This window comes from Nyctereutes procyonoides, unplaced genomic scaffold (assembly GCF_905146905.1).
Source record: "Nyctereutes procyonoides isolate TBG_1078 unplaced genomic scaffold, NYPRO_anot_genome, whole genome shotgun sequence".
NCBI lineage: Eukaryota > Metazoa > Chordata > Mammalia > Carnivora > Canidae > Nyctereutes > Nyctereutes procyonoides.
The window spans coordinates 58,173,387-58,196,419 of NW_026575135.1; the positions used below are offsets into that span (position 1 = coordinate 58,173,387).

General features: G+C 40.0%; 1 protein-coding gene across 2 annotated transcripts in view; it reads left to right on the top strand.

Moving 5' to 3' along the window:
- Positions 1 to 23,033, top strand: part of MARCHF3 (membrane associated ring-CH-type finger 3) — a 138,592-nt gene that overhangs the window by 4,147 nt on the left and 111,412 nt on the right. The window lies entirely within an intron of this gene.

The following is a 23,033-nucleotide window of genomic DNA, read 5'->3' on the forward strand; positions in this document are numbered from 1 at the left end:
GAATATTTACTTGCCTGACGACAAAAGGACATGGAGAGGCTGGGAACTGAACTGGGGTTGTTCCAGGCCACTGGATCATTACTGGGACTTTCACAGAGCAATTTCTGTTTTAAGGAGCACTTGGCTGGCATGTTTATAGGTCACGTATCTTAACAATCCTTTGAGTACAATCATTCTTTTCCCACTTTGTTACAGATGAGCAAACAGCAGCCGCAAACGAATAATATTTAGATCCTGTCTTCCACATTCAAAGATAACACCAATAACTGAGAAATTGGCCTTGCATTTGAATTATTTTTATTTAGCATTATGGTGATATGATAGGATTATGCTTAGTCATTCGTATCATATACAATTTTTTTACCTCTTTCTTCAAATTTATTTTTATATTGAATGTGACCTTGAAATAGTTCTCTTTATAAAGTTTGCCACCAGATATGATAATTGGTTCAGTGACCCAAACTGTAACCAGCCAGGTTTAACCGGGAATGGCAAATAACTTGCTAAAGGTCACAGAGCGCAATCCAGCAAAGCCTATATGTAGAATTCTTTGGATTCATATTTTAGACCTACACCAAGTGCCTTTTGAGTCCTGTTAGGCTGCTAGTCATGTTTTTATGCTGGCAGAATGGAGTTGTTTATATTTCATTTGCCCAGATTCTGCTTGATGAATGGACCTAGAACATTTTTAAAGCCTAAGGTATAATCACAGCTCCTGACTACACAGTCGGATTTGTGTGCCTACTTAAAAAACTATGGTAGAATGCTACTTTTCTTGAAACTAGGCCATGGGTCACTGCAAGCTTCTAAGCAACATTTTTTTTTTCCCATGGCATACTTTTGACAAAATTCTTGGGTAAAAGGAATTTGACAGATGCTTTTCTAGTTTTTTTACCCTGCTTTCCCCATCCCTACTTCCATGAAAACTCTACCTATAAAATATCTACTTTTCAAGTCAATCTGCTGCTTTAATATCTCCTAATACTTAAAGTTTAGCCATTTTGACTGTTTTTTCCTCCAACATGCCCTTTCAAGCTTCTACCTTCACTTTACAAGTCTCTTTGGGCCTAGTCACATCCTCTGACATAGAACAGCCACTGAGCTATAGAAGTTTTACCCTAGCTTTCCCTTTGTGGATTTAACTACAACAATAGTAAGAGAAAAAGGAGAAGAAGAATATCAAAGTCATGTTGATAAGTGTGTCATATTAGATATTCTGAGCTTAGAGTTTCCATGGGAAATTTAAGATCCAGATGAATGAAGTGACAGATGCACTCATCTGTGGCCTCACAGACAGACACTCTTCTGATACAAGCTGAGAAATAGAACTGAAGACAGCATCCTAGGTTGTAGAAGAAAAACAAATGTTAAGCTCTGAGAAAAGAACTGACAAAAAGTGAAGGGTTGGGGTTGGATGGAATGGGGAGAGTGGTGGCAAAGAAGCACCTCCAGTAAAATGCCAGACAGAGTGGTAAGAAATTTATAGAGGTGCTGATGGTTTGGGGTTTCTTGGGGGCATTGGATTCTGTTTTATATTGTCTTCACAACCCGCTCGCCCTGCTTGCTTTAAATAATTTATTATAGCAGCAGGCCTTCCTCTGGTTAGTTTCCTTTTTTTTATGACTTTTTCCTTCTCATCTCTGGGTCTAATCAGAGGCATATATAATGATGTGGCTGCTCTAGAGTACTTAGGAAAATCGTGATCAATATCACTACATTATAAACCCATGGCTGTTGTGCTCTATTTTGCAGTGTTTTCTTCCCTGTTATATTAACCGAGTATCTATGTTTTAAACAATATTTTATTAATCTTTGCACAGTGAAACTATGGGCTTATTCTTCTTGGCTGGAAGTATCTTTGGAGTAATCCATCATCTGAACACCATTGATCTAATGATGTATTTATTGCTCACTATTGTAACACTGGCAAGAAACCCAGTATGGTTCTAAAAATTTGATTAAAAAGAAATCAAGTTTTTGCAAGGCGTAGCCATCCAATTATGTTAGCAGCTGCCAAATATATTTTATGCTAAAATATACACTCATATTTCAAGTGAGCAAAATGTGATCTTTTCAAAAGCTTTTAAAACTTTTTGCTATGAGATAAGTAGAACAAGAAGATGCCTCATAATTAGAAAAATTATATGTACACTCATCTCAGCCAAAGATATGGTATAGTATTTTTTCAGATTATATCCTTAGACACTAAAATAGGTTTACGTTTCGTTGACAGTAATGAAAACAGTGGTGATAAGAACTAGCTCCTCGTCCTTGAACGATTTTCCAAGTAATTATAACAAATCAAAATTAATTAGCAAACAGTAACTGAGTACCTATCATGGGTAGTACCTCTTTTCTACTTAACTAACTCCAAATGCAATTCAAGTATTAGCACCTGTGGGAAGCTTTCCCATGTCCATCTTTGGGCTGGTTGTACACTGTTAGCAGAACCTTTACCTCTTGTAACTCCACCCCCTGCAGACTGGGAGCTCCCAGAGGGCAGAGACCCATAGCTCTCATCTTCGAGAAAGGGTATTTAAGAACTAGTTGTTAGGTGCACTAGAGGCTGCAAAGAATCACAGGTGAACAGTTGCAAGGCCTTCAAAGGATGTGTACACAGGTACTCACCACTAGTTTAAATGTAGCCATAACTGAATCTGAGTGCCAGACTTCTGGCTCTAGCCCGTGTCTCAGTGCTTTGAATAACTATCATCCATTCCTGCCTTTCCTCCTCTTGTCACATCTTCGGAAATGTCTCCCAACTCCACCTCCCTACCCCCCACTCCCCGTCCACTAGTCTAGGCCATGCCCCCTGGTTCCTTTTTTGTTCTCATACCCCTTGTGTCCTATCTTGAACAGGCAGCTAACTTATGGGGCCCACTTTGAGACTTGGGACAGCCTGAGTCTCACATCTTTTGAAGTCAGGTAGCTTTGGTTCCCTCGGCCATCCAGGGCCACAACTAGCTAGCTTTGGCTGTGGGAGGTGTGAGGGCCACGCAGGAACTACGTGGCTGCTGGCCCTCCACGTTGCTGATAACCAAAGCCCAGCATAGTGGGGAAACTTGACATTTGTGAAGTGAAGCTTTTTAAAGAAAATAATAATTCCAGCAGATTTTTAATTTCAGAGACTTTTATCATGTTTTTCATCTCCAAATCTCCTTTTGTTCAAGAAGCATCCCCTATAGAATTGTGTATATGATGTAATTTGATGGCTTAGGTAAGTTCTTCCCTCAGTTTTTACCTCAGATGGGCTTACTGAGCTTGTGTGTGGACCATGTGTCCAGGTGGAGTTGATAGAACAGCCAAATGAAGCGTAAGTGCCTGAGGTTGGGGCCTTTAGGATAGTCCTTTTATGTGAGATCTTAATGTACTTTAAATGACTGCCAGAGATCAAGGGACTCCCATTTTTCGTTTCATCTGGGAAATTAAGCCTCAGTTAACATAGGTGCTTTCTTCTCGTACCTGCCAAGAAAATATCATTAGAAAGCTGAGTGATTCCATCTAAAAGTTATTTAGACGTTCAAGGCAACAGAGAAGATGAGGTCATGGACTCCCTGGTTTCTTTTGGATCTTTTAAGTAAGAAGCACTTGCCCTTGCCTGTCCCAAGGCTTCTGCTTTCATCTGGGTGCTCATGGCTGGGAAGATTTGAGGATGGCTTCATGAGGGGGGCAGGCAAGTGCCTGTCACCACCCATCCCTGTCCCTGCGACCAGTGGAGGTTCTCCATGTGGTATTTTCTCATATCTGTATTTCAGAGTCCCATATACCAAATCTTCCTCTTAGGCTTTGTGAATATGTTCCACAAACTGAGGTTCTCACAGCCAGGAAGTTCTCATTCTTAACCTGGTAAGTTTTCCTGATTTTGACTTTTCTCCTTCATTTTGCCCTACCCACCCACTCATGTTTTCTTCTAACATCCCCTTTCCCTTCTGTTCACATAAGAACTCTCCTCTATAAAGTCTCTGTTATAATCAGTGTTCCCATTCATCTTTTCCCTGCTGGAGTTAACTGCATTTTTTACCATTTCCAAAGGACTTTCCTAGAACATTCCAGTATGTCTTTCCAATGCTAAGGAGAAGATCCCATTTAATGCAGCTTCTCTCTGGGATATTAAACACTCTAAATACAGCTATAAAGGAATTAGCCTCGCAAATCCTCAGTTTTTACCACCTTACCCATACTTGCCCGTGACACCCCCCTTACCTGCTTAATCACTCTTACTGCCCTCTGGTCCCTTTTGATGTCGTTAAAAAACAAGACCACAAGCCTCTGCTAGCAATAGACATGTTCATTACAATCAAGGAGATGACCCCTTCTACAAATATCCAAACAGGTATACACTGAATACGGAAAAGGGTAGGGCTTCCCTGATATCTTTACAGATAGGACAACGTGTGGACTGATGCATCTTTTGCAGATAAGTTCTTAATCTGTTGTTCTAACTAACCATGGATGATTTCTCTTCTGAGACTGGGTCATCCATTGCCTTCTAGCTAACATAAACAGTTGTCACTTTTTGCTTTTCCTTCAGAACTCAGGTCAGTGAGTTTTAGGTTTCTCTCCTTTGTTTATTTAACTTAATTTTTTATTTTTTTGGTGTTTCAAGTTCTTTAGTCTGATCCACCTACTTAAGCTGTGTTATTTCTAACCTCTGCAGATATTTTTCTACCACTTTCTAGCTCTTGACAATGTCTCACAATTAGACACCATCCTTATATTGAATGAATTCCCATTTCTGCTGCAGTTCAGTAATGAAGATGTTAAGTGGAATCCTGATAGTGACCCTTTCAAGAGCTAAGGCACCATTTGCTATTCTGTCTTAATTATGGTCTCTTAGCAAATTTTCACCAGTTATAATGTTCATCCTATTTGGTAAGTAATGTTTCTCAAATACTGTATAAAATTATGAAATCTGTGTGCCTTATATTTTCTGTTCTCCATTATGGACTAAATTTATAATTCTATGCTTTCCTTATAGGAAAAAATACTTATTAGACTCGAATGGCTAATTTGGTTTCAAGCCATACTGCTTTTTGCTTAGTGTGAACCATTAGACATTTATGTGATCTTTTATTTTACCTCCTTCCCAACCCCCACTAACTGCTCTGCCAGTAGTAATCGCACTCCAACCTTTCCCTCTACAGTTGGTTAGCATCTATGCTTTTTTTGAGATGGATATTTTATTTTACCAGTCCTGAATATTTTCAATTTTAAAATAATTCTACATAGCTGAAACAAAGATAGCCAGTGTCCTATTATGACTATGACATTTCCCCCTTCCTTTCTAGGCAGGTCTGTTTCCTGATTATAAATCATAATATTGTACCTCTTCTTTGGAGTACTTCTACCCCCTTAATCCTCTTGTCCCAGTGGAGTATGGTATTCTGCTTTCTTAGTCTCTGACCTGTACCTGGGATCTGTTCTACTCCTACATGGTCCCTGTTAGAACTCTTTTAATTGGATAAGAACTCAGAATTGGAAGCTTTATGGAACATATAAGCCCATTGAGGAGTGTACTTCACTTAGGTGTTCAGGGAAAAACCTATGAACTAGGCAAGTGAAAGGTGAAAGTGAAAGTGAACTAGGCAAGTGAAAGGCCAAAGCACCATCTACCTGTTGTGATTTTTGGGGTGTTTTCCCCTTGGGCTTTTCCAGGTGACTATCCTAGTATTATAAATGAAAACACTGTGTCATCCCATATCCAGAAGTTATATAGCTCTACTGAGTTAGATTCAGAAGTCCTTGTTCCATTCCTAGAGCTTCCCAGAGACAAAGAAGCAAGTGGTGTTTCCAAATGGAAATGTCCATGTAAAGGTGATGTGGTACCCTTGCCCGGAAACCTTCTGCACACAACACAAGATGCTGACTCAAATTGACCTACACATTAAGGAAATGTATTGTCTCATGTGAGAAGTTGAGCAGACAGCAGGATTAATTGATTTAGTGGCACAATGACATCATCAAGAATACAGGTTCAAAAAAATTAAAATTAAAATACAGGTTCCTTTCATTTTTCTACCACTGTCATCCTTAGGGACCACTCCACTCTAAGACTGGTTCTTATCTTCTTGGCAAGATGGCTGCAGTTATTCAGATGTCACTCATAGGCATTATAATATCTAGAGACAGAAAATGGACCATCCCCACTCAGGGCCTCCTTTTGAAGGAGATGAAAATATTACTGAGAAGAGTCTGTGAAGTCCTGTCTTCTTATCACATGCTCCATCTCTACATCAGTCACTAGCAAGATGTTCTCCATCATTGCTTCTGGGAAGGAAGAGGTGACTTTGAACAAAATTAGCATTCTGTTAGTAAAAAAGAAGTGTGTTGGGAGTGAGGGGGCAATAGATGTTGGCAAGCAACTATAAGTGTCTGCTATACATTGTGACTTGGAAAGTAACTCTGAAATTCCCTTTATGACTACTGTGTAGTTGGTAGGTACCACTGAAATGCTATATATTCTGGACACAAGGTGGCTAGGCTAGATTGACAGGGAGAGAAAAGCCACAATGCAGACTAATTAAGGACAGAAAATAAGCCAAGATCAATAATTATTCTGATTAGAATCACAATAAACCCTAATGAATTTAAATGTACTAATTTATGTCTATTCGTACTCAGTCAGTATATGATCTTTCCTGAATAAAAAAGATTAAAACAATTTGCTGATTTCTCAGTGCTGTATTTCAGATATATTATTTTGCAGTGTAGGTCTACTTGAATATAAACATTTGTATTAACTTTATTTACATATCATAGCATTAACAATAATAATAATTACCAATGATTGTAACTGGCTATGATTTATTAAGTGTCCTTTTATAAATTAGGAATTTAACATCCAAGAGGAGCTAGTCATTTGCTTAGCTCACTCAGCTACTGAGTGGTTAAGATAGGATTTTGGCTTAGGTTCATCTGCCTGTGTCCCTTCCCCACTCTCCATGGCTTCTCTGTGCCTCAGAAGACAGTCCCAAGAGGCACCTGGGTGGCTCAGCGGTTGAGTGTCTTGCCTTTAGCTCAGGGCATGATCCTGGGGTCCTGGGATCGAGTCCCTCATCAGGCTCCCCACAGGGAGCCTGCTTCTCCCTTTGCCTCTGTCTCTACCTCTCTCTCTGTCTCTTGTGAATAAATAAAATCTAAAAAAAAGAAGAAGAAGAAGAAAAAGAAGATGATGACGATTAAGATGATGGCAATCCTAAGACTACCATGGCCTGCAGGGCCTTGAGTGCTGGGATCCTGCCCATCTCTGTGACCTCATTACTTACCCTCTTGCCCTCACTAGTTTTCCAGCCACATACACTGGTCTCATTCTCTCCTCTGACCCTTTGCATCTGCTGTGCCCTCTGCTTGGATCACACATCCTCGGCACCTGTGCCTGTAGCTACATTCTTTCCCTTTAGGGCTCACCTTCATGGGTCCCTCCCAGGACCATCCCATCTGATCTACTTAGAGGAGCTCTGCCCCCCATCCTCTATTTCTGCACCATCATCCTGCCCTCTATTGTAGTTGCCATAATCTTATATAATTTACCTGCCTGTCTACCTGTTTTTGTCTGTTTCTACTAGAATAATTTACAGGAACAGAGAGCCTGGATCCATTTGTAAAATGAATGAAAAATCAATGACTAAGTTAATGAAGAAATGAATATTTAGAAGTTTTGACTTCTGATAATCGTTAGGCTGCCTTTTGCTCCTATACAAGGACTCAGGAAGGATCACACTTGTCATTGAGCCGAGTACATGCACTTCAGAATTTTCTCCTATAAAATCTGGAAACTTAACAAAATCTACTTTTCTCTCTATCTGAGGACAAAATAAGATAAAGATATCAGAATTATTTGGGGGAAAGGTAGACTTATAGTGGTATTACATAAAGGTTTTAGGAGACCTGATAGAAGAGGAAAATTTGAGTAATATTCTTAACTGCAGGGTTTTTTTAAAGATTTTATTTATTTATTCATGAGACACACACACAGACACACACACACACACAGAGGCATAGGCAGAGGGAAAAGTAGTAGGTTCTCCATGGGAAGCCCAATGCAGGACTCGATCCCAGGACCTCGGGATCATGCCCTGAGCTGAAGGCGGACGTTCAACCACTCAAGGGGAGCCACCCAGGTGTCCTTTAACTGCGGTTTTTGTACTGATGAGACTGTTAGGGATGCCAACTCCTTTAGTGTTATGCATAAACCCCTAAAAACTGGAGGTACACATATAAAGTTAAATTGTAAATTGGAAGAATTATAATTGCATGATAATTTGCAGTGGCAAATTTACTTAAAATTGTTTTCTCTGCTTACACATAATTTTTCATTTGAACGCATGTATCTACTAAAATAATTTATTCCTAGAACTATGTTCTTAATTATTCTGAAGTAATTATGAAGGTGCAAATTGAAAAATATTTTACCTCCCTTGTTAATTTGGGGGGGATTGGCAGATGTGAGGCAGTACCTTCCTGAGGTTGCTTTTCTCTGCCTTTCAGCCCAGGATCTTCTCAACTAAAATATGTGCCTCTGTGTTTTTCTTTCCTTTCCCTGTCTTTCTGTGGGCTGTTGTGTCATTTGCTAAATATGTTGTGAACCATTATTTTCTGAGGTTTCCAGGGTGACTTTGCCACTCAACCAAATAGATCACCATTTCCCTTTAATAGGAATGCCATGCTCCCCTCCACGCTGCTCATCCTCACCAGATCTTTCCCCAGGTGATCTCGCCAACCACAGCATCTTCCTCATGCAGAGTATCAGTCTAAACCTGCTTGGCACCATTTTCTGCCTTCTGGGGCTATCCCCTATTGAAAAAAACCTGTGAGAGTAATTACTATGAAATATGCTTCTCAGCTAAACTCTTGTATCAGACTTCCAGAAGCAGATCTAAATTTTATGGTGAGTGGAATACAACTCTATTTGACAGTAATTCTTAATCTAGTTCTTCTAGATTGTTTTTATGTTTTACATCAGAGACAAGTCAGAAAAACCTGAATGGGCACGAAAGGGAAGAGGATATTTTGATGTTGTTCACATGGTACTTTCCTCCTGTATATCCTGGCGGGGACCCCTTTCTTCCTCACTTTATAACCTGGGTAAATTTGGGTGTGTATAATTGGGTAAGAGCCCATCAGGGCCCAAGTGACAAGGAGATAAGTAATTAAAGGGATGGATCAACATATCATTATTATTTAAATTAGGCAGGTGCATGGTCTATATAACCTCTTGAGAGACTTGTCTTTGACAGGATAGTTTTCATATACAGTAGATTGGCCCTTTTATGGCTTGACAAAGGCTTTGTTTCTTCCTTTTTTTTTTTTTTCTTTCTAAGCTGTGTGGGTGAGAAACAGCATGAGGTTATACAAAATGTATAGCAAAAGCAGTAGCAATGAGAAAGAATCCATAATGGGTACACACATATTGCTGGAATATTTCCCAAGTACTTGTGTGTGTGGGGGGGTGGCAATGAAGCTTCTTTGGCAGAGGCAAAGTAGAACATGTGCTTTTCCATGTGTGAACACACTGTGCTTTGAAAGGTCTTTTATGATTCACAAAAGCAGCTGCTTTTGAGCTGGTGTAGCCACAGAGTTGAGGAGGTTCACTGAAACCAGTGTATTGCAGACTTCTGGCATCTGTTTTGGAGATTACATTAAGTTTTGGGAATCTACTTACTCATAAGTGATATGGAACAAATACTTTTCATTAGACTGTTGGACCCTCTGTTCATTTCTTTAGGGTTTGTGGATCAAAGTTAGCAAGACTTAAAATTGTGAACAGTCATTTTCTATGTTACATGCATACAAGACAGACATAAATTCATATTGATGGCTTTTTAATTTTGAAAGCTATGTGTGACAGTTTTACTTTGCCTGGTAAATCAACTTTCCTGATTATTGGTCAGACATATTTTGTTGTATTGGAAGGATTTCTTGCTAGATATTCAAATCTTATTATGCATTGCATTTTGGTGACTTTTTTAGTTTTGACTGTAGTTCTACCTAATAAATCCTGTGATTTTGTGCACTTCCATTCCATTTCTGAGTGTTGGCTTCTGTCTACTCTTTTATTATCACTAATAAGTTATTTTCATTTTTCTAAAGACTTCAAACCTCAATAATAACCAGCAGTATTGTTTCCTATCATTTTCAACAAGAGTCATTTGTTTCCAGTTCTTCTAACAAGATAAGTAAGTAGGACATCAGTCTTTCACTTTTTGCTAGTTTTCAGTTTATTGGATCCTGACATAATGTAGCACTTGCACTGTTTGCTTAAAAAGAAAAAAAGTGAAAGCTTTGTTTTTAATGTGTCACAACTATTATGTTTTTAAATGACAAAGCAAAAAAGATTACCACAAAATAAGATTAGTGTGGATATCTCAAACTGGAAATCATTTGAAATGTTTCATGGCTACACTTTGTGCTAAATATAAAAATAATTGTGTTTCCCATGTGTGAGCATCAAAAGCCCCAGTTGGAAAATCACATGGTATAGCAAGTAGGTCACTATTGATGGTAGAACATGAGACAGGAAATGTCACAGCTAAGATTAGAGGCCCAAGCAATATGTCTCGCCATGCTTGCTGCATTGTTCATCCTAAGTGGAAAGACTCAACAGGGTATAACTAACTTTAGCAATTTGAAAGCATTAGCAAGGATAACCTTTTAATCTGTCATTCCCATTTGTTTCTAGATAACTCACTTTCCCAGTTGGGCAAAATAATTGAACTGCTTGGATTTGCACATTGGCAGACCTCTGAATACCAATTAAAATGGCAGCCTTTACATTCTAAAAGTATAAATGGGAAGCAATACTCACCTATACAGAATTGTTGCTACGGATTTACCTGGTGTTTGAAATCACTAATGAAGAATGAGCAACTAGTTAAAAATGAATTCTCTTAAAGTCTCATTTATCTTCATATTTGAAGGTGAGGTGGTGTGGGGATGTGGTAGGAACACTTTTAAGGAATCCAGTTACCTTTCCTTTTCTTTTTTGAGCAGTATAAGGAAGATTTATTATTTATATGTGGGAATTCTCACCACAGACCATACCTAATTTGCATATGTTTGCATATTCTAATATTTAAATAAAAGGTTAGGAAGAAAAGCAGCTCTCCTGCGTTGGCCCCCATGAGAGACAATATCTTATTTTGGGTTGAGGTGGGGAACAGGCCAAGATGGAGCCTTGGATTCAGAGAGAAGCCATCGCCTCATGCTACATTAGGCAGTTGAACAGAAGCCCAGAGAGCCGGCAGTTATTTGGATGAGTAGGTGGAAGCATGCCGAGATGATTGAATTTGAATCTGTCACTCGAACGCCAAGTATTCGTTCACTTCTAGCACAAAGTCCTTCACAGAAGTACCCCGGCTTACAGATTCCATGTATTCTGTGTGGAAAGTCTCACTTCTTGAATCTCAGAGGCCTTCCCAAGCTCACGTTTTCAAAGGCTATTAATGCAGATTGAAACCTTCTACTTTGAACTAGGATTATTTCATGCAAGTTGTAACTTTCAAGAGGTGAGATGAGTGGTGTGGAGGCTCAGTGGAATAAGTGTTTTGACAGTGTTTTTACTCTTTATTCCTTCTCCAGCTTAAATACAGAGCCTAGATTTTTATACCTGATCAAGGATAGAATGCTGGAGAAGGGGTTGCAAACCCAGCTCTTACAGAAATCTCTCTGGAATGAAAATTCTGGGAATGGTTTCCAATTGGCAGTAAGAGGTATTGGCTTCTGATGGGAGAAAACACAAATGATGTTGCAATTGAGGCTGGTTTTGCCATTGTGTGTACCTGGTTCTCACCAATGATGAAGCAAGCTGCTTGTGAGCTATGGAGTTAGCTCATTCTCTGTCCGAGAATTGTCAGTTGACAGGGTTGGTGGGAACATCCTTGAAGATATTTTGGAGTGTGTGAAATAGATTTTTGCTTTGGAAATCTTTGAAAAATTCCTTTCCTAGTTTTAAAACTGTATGGATAACTAATAAATATTTACATCTTTAGGTGTCTTATGGAACTCTTTACCATCTTAGAAATCTCTAATTTTCGTTTCTGCTCTGAGATTTCTCTTTGATGTCAGTATAAATGACCAGATGGCCAGGCCCCCCATTCTCCTTGCACCCTAGCCAGAACCCTGAGCCTAGTCCTGGCCCTGCCTCTGACTAAGGTAGATGAGAACAAGATACCAAGCTCCTTTCTGGGAAAAGGAATGGAGAACTAGATTATATCTGTACACTCGTTCTGGTGGTAACACTGTATGATTCTATTAATCTTTCAAGCCTGTTTATTTTTCCTTTCTATAGGGAGCAAGATGTAAAATTGTCTGGTTGGTAACTTTTAATTGTTAAGGGGAATACTTACCTGATTACTAGCTAGCTGCTTAAATACCTGTTTTAGCTGTTTCTTTTATCTCTTTTGAGTACAAGAACTCAAATACAAAATTCCAAGCAAGAGTAACCAGTAGGTTTCATACTTCAATGCCAGAACAAGCAATTTATGAGTGGGGGGGGGGGTTTGGGTGTGGTAGGTTGTGGAGTTCTGGTTTCATAAGAAAATTGAGGGAATCTGGGGCGGGGGGTGGCTTGGGTGGCGTCTGCCTTCTGCTTAGGGTCATGATCCTGGGGTCCTGGGATCAAGCCACATTTGGCTCCCTGGTTGGCAGGGAGTCTGCTTCTCCTTCTCCCTCTGCCCCCACCGCTCCCCGCCCATGCTCTCTCAAATAAAAATAAAAATCTTTTAAAAAGAGAGAGAGAGGGGATCCCTGGGTGGCTCAGCGGTTTCGCGCCTGCCTTTGGCCCAGGGCGCGATCCTGGAGTCCCGGGATCGAGTGCCGCGACGGGCTCCCAGCATGGAGCCTGCTTCTCCCTCTGTCTGTGTCTGTGCCTCTCTCTCTCTCTCTCTCTCTCTCTATGTCTATCATAAATAAATTAAAAAAATAAATAAATCTAAAAAAAAAAACAAGAAAGGCACTGTTTAAAAAAATAAAAAGAGAGAGAGAGAGAGAGAGAGAGAGAGAGAGAGAGAGAGAGAGAAGCACCTGGGTGGCTCAGTCAATTAAGCAACTGTCTTCGACTCAGGTCATGATCCCAGGTTCCTGAGATCAAGCCCTGTACCTGGCTCCCCACTCAGCAGGGAGTTTGCCTCTCCCTCTCTACCCACTCATGTTCTCTCTTGCTATCTCTGTCTCTCTTTCTCAAATAATAATAAAATCTTTAAAAAGAGAGAGAAAGAGGGAATCTAGTATGCAAACATGTAACAGGAATCCAGTCAGGATTCATATAGTTAATAACTTCTGTCTCTTTGCATAGAAAATACACTATCAGTGCTTGTAAACCTGTGTGCAAGGAAGTAGCACAAATAAAAACTTAATTTGTAAGAGCCGTCTTGTCACTTTCCAAAGGCTTAACGAAAAGGGTATTATGATTTTAATGGAGAGACAAATAATCCTTATTATCTCTAGTCTCTGATGATAGTGTTGATGGAATCTCCAAAATTACAGAGAACAACCTAGATTGGATTATTTTTGTCTTATTAATAAAACTTTTTTTCTAATGAAAGAGATAGACCTCCCTTCCCTCAAACACAGACATCACCAACCAAGCTACTTTCCTAAGGATGAATTATTCTTAGCTTTTGTGAAGGACTCTTAGGTTTTGAGTGGTTGACCTCTGAAAGGAATTGGAGGCTTTGGAATGTCCTGCTTAGGAGTTCTTGCCAAACAGGAGAGAAGCTAGCTTTTATGGGGGAAATCTGACTGGACACATTTGGGAGATCATCTTTTGGTCCTGTCTTTATTTTAAAAACCTTCCTATCCTGGTGTAAGTTAGTGCCTTAAGAGATTTTACTTAGGGGTAACTAGCTCTTGCTGCTGTATAAATCATTTCTCCTAGATGTGAATGACTATCCTTTCAGACTCTTGAAAGAGGCTTTGGTCACTGGACTGGGTTGTCTGATCCACTGGGTTGTCTGATCCACATGGATGACTTTGTAACTGCTGGATGTAGTCAGCTGTACTAGACTTTCTGAGCTCCTACACAGCAAATGTAGAAAAACAGGCTCAAAGAAAATAATCCAGGTGATAAAAGACTCTAAATTTAGAAAATTTCTCCCTTCCACATAATGGAATACAATTTGTTTCTTCTTCCCACACAAAACAGAGCTGTCCAGAACAACCATGAAAACATATGACCCTGGCCCAGTTGCAGCTGTCCAGGCTTCCTAGCGAAACTTTGTGTATGTTGAATAATTTTGCTTTGTGACACATCATGATCGCATGTTTGTTGAGGCTGAAAACTGCCAGTCCGTTGGAGGGGTATGTGAATGTAGGCTAATGGGGAGATAGAGACTTTTCAGCCTTACCTAGTTCTTCTGGATGAATTCAGCCAGACTCCCTTCTAGGTGGCAGCAAGAGAAAACTCACCCAGGTGACCTGCTTTCATTCCTCACTCACTGGGTTTTTGGATGGAGCTGCCAGGAAACAGAAGTTTGGGGATTATCCAGGAGTTCTCTGAGCACTCAAACAATGACAGCCAGTGCCCTTCTAGCAGAATATACATTAATTTTTAATTTTTGAGCTGGAAATGGCACTAGAGATTATCCACATAAGGGTGTCCAAAGTTGAGTTTGCAAGGTAAACCACTGGGGCATGGGAAGAAACTGCTAGGATTGTCTATTCATTTTTTTATACCACAAAAATAAGAAAAATTAAGTTTTAGTAGGACATGAATTGACGTTTGCACCCTCCACTGTATTTTAGGTCAGAAGGCCCCGTGATCTGAGGGAGGGGTAGGTTTCCCTCAACAGACAGTGCCTGGCCTCTTCACTTGTCTATAGCATGTTGCATTGTATTTGTACGTGTCAGGTTAAATTAATTTGTATAAGATTAATTAATTTAAACTCAACTTGCCCTCATCAAAAAATAAGGCAAGTAGCTTAAATAGATTCTGGTAAAAACAAAAACAAAGTATGAATTTGAAAGTATCATGATTGTGCAAGCAAGAACAGGGGAACAGTTTGAAAATGGAGTTGATGCTCTGTTCTAGGACAGGCCAAGATAGGAGTTTAAAACTATAACAATACAATCAGTTCCTATCAGAAGTTAGCCCCCAATTTCAAAACTGTCAAGAGGACTAAACAAACTATAGATTTACATGTACTAGCATTAAGGAGGGACATATTGGAAGGAAGTTCATACTTTGCCTTGAAAAATTTCCTAATGATAATATGACAGTGCCACAATTAGAAAAATATGAGAATAAATCCTGCACTTTTTAAACCAATGAATGGTTAAATTCACCTGCTGACCTTTGTAAAATTTGACTCAATTAAATGGTGTTCTGAAGCCTATTTCAAAGTTTTTATTTGTATACAAAAGTTAAAAAACTATGTATCTTTAGAAACATGTGTTCTTCCTCCTAATATAAAACCGGTTAAGATACTATGCTGAAGACTATCTACAATGAGTTTCTCTGACACAGAGTGCTGTGAAAGTATTGAAGCTATTGCTGAATCATGAAGAAACAAATACCATATTAGAACAGGTTATGGAGGGCAGAAGATTTGTTTTACATTTGTTAAGATGTTAGATCTAGCCTATTATATTTATTCATTTCTGCTTCACCAATAAAATACACTGAAGTGCTCCTTTCTAGTGAGCCACCCCTAGATGAGATTCATTCACAATCTTTATGAAAATGTTTTGTGAGAAAAACCAAGTACTGTTTCCTCTTGAAAAGCAGCTGTTTCTTAAGAGAAGGATTCCAGGGTGAGATTACAAGAGAGAAATTCATTCACTGCATCATTCATAAGCAAGCTGGTGCAGCCAAGATGTTGAAGCCAGAGGTATACAAAATGCTGCAGGAGGATACTTCATAATTAATTTTATAACAAACCAACCTGTAAAATACAGTGTAGTTGAAGCAATACAATATTTTGTATTAAGTTAGATGGGACCATGAAAATCTTTTGTACCTCACAGAGGTTTGCTGGTTATCTTATTGAAAAATAATTGAGTTGTCAAACTTAGAGATAAGCTCCATTCATTTTTCTTTCTAAAAAAAGGAAAAGGTTCCATATTTTGTTAACCATTTCTGTGATAATAAGCAACTTGAGTAGTATGCTACCTAGAGGTCATTTTTTTTAAAACATGAAGCATAACTAATTTGAGCTTTGAAGATAAAGATGTCATTTGAAGACTAAGAAAATAACTGAATTTTAAGGAAACTTTTATTACAGAGAGAACGCTGTGAAAAATGGTGTTTAGAAATGTTTACACTATGATTTTTAAATTATTTATTTGTTTGTTTGTTTGTTTATTTAACTTAAAACTGCAACCCAGCTATGTGAAATAAACTGAGCTTGCGGCTAGACATTCAAATGAACATATCACAAATAATTAATCTAGCTTTTCAGACATGAAACATATTCATTTATGTTGTTCTTGATAATGATTGTTTAGTAAGATAGAGAGGGATACTCTTAAATATATTTAAAGAAAGTAAAGAAATATATTTTAAAAAAACAAACTATTATTTATTTCATATTTACCTTGCATTTCTGTGATCTTGATGCCGTTTTATAATGTACCTAGTGTACTGCATTGTATATATCTCGCACATAAGCATGGCATGCTTGTTCAAAAGCATTTTATTACTCCAGTAATTTTGGAGAATACTACCCTTGACTGAAGATTCTTAAACTTTTGGGGAACAGCCACAGGGTCTTTGAGACAATAGAAGATAGGTACCTTCTTTGGGTAAAATCATACCCACGTGCTGCCAAATAAAATTTTGTCCGGAATTCAGAGCAATCACATGCCCATGAATAGCTGCTGTCACAGACTCTAACAAAGCCCCTGGATGAGGACAAGAATACCCTAAGGAGTTATGTGACTTACACAGGGCCACACAATGACACACAATCTGATCTTTCAATCAAGACCTGCTGAGTGTGTGTTGTTACAGTCTTCAGCCTGGCTACTAAGCATGCAACACTCTCTGGACCTCTGTGGAATCCACAAGTTCAATGGGGACTCCAGTGTGCAACAAATAATCACAATACCATTTGTGTTTAGGAGAAACTTGTTTGTTTGGCTGATGTTAAACGACACCAATCATGTGAGGACATCTTGCTAAACTCCATAAGAAACACAGAGATGGGGAAGGCAACACTTGTAGATAATCAAGTGCCAATTACTTGCTTCCAGTGCTTTTTCTAATGCACCTTTTATATTGCTGAACCTCCTGACACTCCTCATTGGTGTCTGTGGCTCTGTTTCCTTCATGCACCAAATAAAAATGTACAAGGGAGGTGAGGCAGTGGGTCATACTCCTTCCTATTTCTAAGCAACCAAAGCTCACTCTTTGGGTGTCTGTGCAGTAGCATACAATTCTTTGTGTGTGGAATACAGAACTGAACTCTTAGATAAATTGACAAATGGAAGAAAACAGGGAGTAATAAAGGAGGTATGGAATTTTATAAGCTTCATGATCTCTTTCCCCAATGGCCTGAATCTATGTAATGAGGTAGTAGAACAAATTCCTGCCGAGTCTGTATTCCTGTTTAAAAAAAAAAAAAAAAAGGAATGATAGGAATAAAGTAAATGCAAAAAAAATTTTTTTTTTCTGCCCAGGTCAATAGTTGGTAATATTCTTGAAGGTGATACAGAGTTTTCCCTACAAATACTGGGCTTTTTATAGGGACTAAAAATAAACAGAGCAGCACAGGGAAATGGGCGTTATTGATCTGTGTCAGGGCCATTTCTACTTTAATGTTTGCAAAAGGCACATCCCAGTTTTGCAAATCTATTTATAGAGAACGGCTCCTTCGTAGCTATATATATAGATGATTAAAAACAAGGTAGATTGTCAGGTAATTTTGGTTTATGTTAGGAAACAGGACTAGGAGGGATCTCCTTCAGAATTAGTGAAGAAGGCTGATCCCTTGTGTTCCTGCGGAACAAAGGAAAGAACCAGGGGGTCCGGTGTCCATGCCCACATTGTCCATGGACATACTGCTGGCCTGAGTGCCACCTCTAGTTAGCATCTACATCTCAGCTCTCCCAGCCTCCCTCCTCCTCCCCATCCCCGGGAGCAGGGGCTGAAGCAAACAGGGCGCCTCTGAGACCCCTTCTGCCCTTATATCCCCTTGAAGAGCTCAGGCTCCATGTTGGTATTGACTGTGCTTGTGTGCCCATGTCTATGGACACGGGTGTCTGTGTGTGTGATGCACACCTGGGATGTTTTCGTGGGATCTTCTTGAAATGTGGCTCATTTATTTTTTTTTTCAATTAAAAAAATTGTTTTTCTCTCCACTCACCATTCATTTCCAACCAGAGTTCTTTCTCCTCTAATACCCCCAGGCCCTAATTTTTACTAGCTTCCTTCCATCCCTGGGTTCTTCTCTTCCCTTCTTCTCTTTTCTTTTCTTGCAACTATCAGTTCGGTTCAGCGAGAGTTTAGTGAGTGCTGAGCACCTGCGAGGTTCTGGGGCCGAAGAGACAAACAAGACAATCTCCATCCTCAAGCTGCGCAGTCCAGGGGGACTTGTGGTCTGTGCTCTGCCCTCTTCTCTCTACTCCAGTTATCGATTGCTCCCTCCAGGCAGTTTCCTGCCAGCAGCCTACTCCATTGTAGCAACAGCAAAGCATCGGTTCTGAAGACATTAATTCCCCTCACTCATGTCTGATTTATGAAAGAAAGTGGACTCATCACAAGGGACTCACATACCCTGAAATGTGATAAGAGAAGGGCTTGGATCCTGCATGTTAGAAATATCAAAGGGATGCTAATGACCCCGACCACCTTGGAGATGCTCTGAAGTGATGTTGTCTCACCCACCCATGTTGTCCGGGTCTCAGGGAAACGGCCTGCTAACAGTTTCCTCTCTGCCACGGTGGTCTTGGTATGGATGCAGCACCAGAATGCTAAAATAACTAACCGTTTTTACGCCAATACAGAAAACAGACGAACCAACCCTGGTGAAGCATAGTAAAGTGGACTCCAGTTTGGAGCTGGTGAAACAGCTTTCCATCATCTCTGTGCACGTTTCATCCCTTTAGATCTTTTATAGGTGTCATTTCTCTGCCCATCCAAATACAACATGAGTTTACTTTCAGTGAAAGAGATACTGAGAAGTGGGACAGGCGGTGCATCTATGAGGCACAACACTATGCCAGTTGTATGTAGGCCAGACTTACAGTGAGTGCAGGAGAAGGAACTTGCAAACTAATAAGCATTTTAAATACAACCCTCTGCTCTATTGCTCAGTCTTCTGATAATCACCAGACAAATGGTATCAGGGCTGAGATAATAATGAGAGTTCTTTACCCTTCAAGGCCTTGCTGTGTGGAAGGAATTCTTAACTGGTTTCATCATTCATGATAGGGTTAATGTCTCTCTGGTGGCTGGGAGACCTCATTGGCTTCCGAGCTTCATTCTTCGCATCCTTTTGTGCCTTGTCATGCTTCACCAAGTCTCCTCAGTTCATCCCTGGTCTTCCTCTGTTTCTCATTCCATACCCACTGGAATGTAGCACTGTGTGTAGTGTCCATTATGCCATGTCTCTAAAGTGGCATGCATCCAAATGATTACAACTGTCTTTTTTGAGCCTTATATAAAGTAATTAATTCTTGCCTTTTCAAAGAGAAGTGATGGTGTGAGGTCACTGATGCTGCAAAATCCAGGTTATTCCTCATCCTCCTGCATGTTCTATCACTGCTCACTGTTCTAGGCCTAATAAAAGTGGCCAGGACCAAGTTCACCATAATGTGCTTGCATGTTATGGACCCCCTGATCACTGGCTATTGCATGGAGAACAGACATGGACAAAAGTGGAAGCAGAGGAACCAATTAAGAGGATACCAGAATAATTCTGGTGAGATCAGATTATGGCTTGGGTAAGGTGACTGCAGTGGGGATGGAGAGAGTATAATTTCAAGGTGGCCAAACAAATAAGACTTGATAGTGATTTTAATATGTGTAAGAAGGAATGGAAGCGTGATGGGTCCTACGTTCTGAGGATAGGGAGGTTAATGATGGAGGTACACTAAAGGGGAAGGGATTAGAGATAGCACAAATTTAGTTAAATGATGTTAAGGATCTCTTTCAGTTACCTAGTGAGAATTTGACTTAAGATCATGAATATTAAAATATATGTAGTAGCCCTTTGAAAACTATGCAGTTCAGAATGACTGTAAGACATTGGTATTTTTTGCTTTGGTTCCATGACATGGCCTTGAATAGCCTGAGTTGACTCCCAACCACTGTGACACATTAGTAATACCTAAGTTCTCTGAGGGTGAGAGTAGTACCTTATCTGTTGGACTCTCAGCACCAGCAACCTTAGAAAAACAGGGGTTTAGTATGTTTGTTGAACAAGTTAGTTTGCATATTTGATTTATAGAAGAGCTGACCATCTGGAAACAAATAGCCTGTTTGGAAAATACTTCAGTCTTTCAGGGGGGTGCTGCCCCCGTCAAGTACCAGGTGCCATAATCCCAGGGACCAAGTCAGCTGGGAGACATGACTACCAAGTAACTGGACGCCAGAAACTTTAATGGCAGGAAGGTCCATTTATACTTGGTGGTAGAATAGGAAGGATCTGATCTGAAAGTCAGTCAATAGAGGCCCAGGATGCAGGTCCTGTCATCCAGGTTCTGTTAAGGAGACTCCATGTCCCCACAGTGTAGCCTACTCAGGAGGTTGTACTAGACTGGCTCTATGGGCTCATTGAAAGCTAGTCAGGGCATAATTGACATAAATATAGGTTCTAGCAGGGCATCAGGGTGGCTCAGTTGGTTAGGCATCTGTCTTCAGCTCAGATCATGATCTCAGGGTCCTGGGATAAGCCCCACTTTGGGCTCCCTGCTCAGCAGAGAGTCTGCTTCTCCCTCTCCCTCTGCCCCTCCTCTGCCCCTCCCCTCACTTATGCTCTCCCTCTCTCTCAAATGAATAAATGTAAATCTTTAATTAAAAAAAAATAGGTACCATTCATGAAAAAAAAAAAAGTCTGCCATCTGGAAAAAGAAGGAAAATGGACCCATTTTCCATATCATCTCCATTAGCTAAAAACTTCTTATCTCAACTGGCAATATTTTATGAGTTTGCCCTCACTAAGGCTGATAGCTCACAGATCTGCCAGTATTACACGATCAATATAAAAATTCCACTTGTTTTGCTGACTTAGGTATTCACTGAGGGATTATTTGGGAGACAGACCTGAAAAGCAATTATGTGGAAAGTTCAATATGCTAGTTCTCCTTCAGAGGGGTTGCTGAGAGGGTACTTTCTGGAAACTTCTCTGTTTTTTTGTTTTTTGGCAGGTCTGCTTTTCTCCTGTCATCTTGTGGCATGTGATACTCTATCTTCCAGTTCTTCGTTTTCTACCTCAGTCTATCACTGTGTGGCCTCTTTAGGTAACATCCACAAATATTTTGGAGCTTGTTCTTTTGACCACAAATCTTAATAGCTTTTCAATTTGTTTTGGCACTGCCTGGGATTGGCAAAAAAGGAGTGGTGCAGAGGACTGGGTGAGACTTTTGTTTAAAAGACAACTTTTCTCAGGTTGATATCCATGGAAATATCTGGCATGGATTTTAAAGCATCCGTGAAGCTTCCTCCTTCCCACCCTGTTCTTGACCTTCCCCCACCTCACCACTCTCTGCCCCACCTCTTCTCCCCAGTGTGTGAAAGTACGTTTGTGGCCATCCTCACCTGATGGCTTCCGTGTGTGGCCTCAGCCATGGAATGCTGAGTGTTTGCACTGGGTTTGCTGAGAGCCAAGTCAAGAAACAAGCATGTTGGTGGTAAGCCAAGTGCCCATTTAGGGCAGCTGCTCTGGTTTCGCCCCTGATCTAAGCCAGAGCACATTCTAAAGTTGATGAAAGCCACAGAGTGGCTTACAGAGGGAGCAAGAACTTTGGGCTTTACTCTCTGTTACTAGAGCAGAATTCTGATTCACCATAGGCCAGCACTTTCTGTTTTCTCATCAGCAGCCGGACCTGATAGCGTCCTGGTTATGTAGCTCACTGGCTGCCACATGAGCCACTTGAAAGCTGCTGCTTTTAGGGTTGCTAGGTTGCTCAATGATTGGGCATCTGCCCTTGGCTTAGGATGTGATCCCAGGGTCCTGGAATGGAGTCCCACATGAAGTTCCCTACAGGGAGCCGGCTTCTCCCTCTGCCTATGTCTCTGCCTCTCATGAATAAATAAAATCTTCACACACACACAAAAAAGAAATCTGCTGCTTTTGTATTTCCACAACACCCCCCCCCCCCCCCGCCCAAACACACACACACTCCTTTCCTTGCCTGTCAAGTTTTGCAACTCACTTTGTGGCCTACACAAAGTAAAAAAGAAAAGAAATCCACCCAGACCTAAGAACTCCCATGTTTTGAGATACACCATTTGAAGAGATTGCTGCCAGTCAGGAGAGTTTTTAGGAATAGGCTAATTTTCCTTTTTTTCCCCTGCTTAATATTTCTTCAATTTTTCTTAGGTTGCAAATAGCATCCAGTTGGTTTCTGGACTAAAGTGCTTCAGTGTCTTCTTGCTAATGATAAATAGCTGATTATTGATTTTGATCATTTTCTAAAATAGCTGGCCCTGTTTCTTTGCTATGTTGATACTGTAGCACATATGATTCATTCCTCAAGAATGGTACATCTGGTCAACCCACTCAAGCCTGGTTTGACCAGATGTACTAAATGGGTTACATTATTACTGACCTAACAGTTTCTCAGGAGAGAGGGAAGAGATATGAAAAAAAGATAATCTTACTAAAAAACGTACAACCAGCAAAACCACTTTTCATAAAAGGGACAATAGTCAAACTTTTATAGTAGAATAAAAATTTAGTTTACTAATAGACTTTCACTAAAAGAATTTCCACAGGAAATTCCTGAAAAAGAATTTCAGGAAGAAGGCAAATGAATTTAAGAAGAAATTGTGATAATGCAATTAAGCTAAAAGTAAAAAACAAAAACCGCACAAAAATAAAAAAAAAACAACTCCACACATTTTGAATTAAGTGTCCAGTCGTTTTGTGTAAACT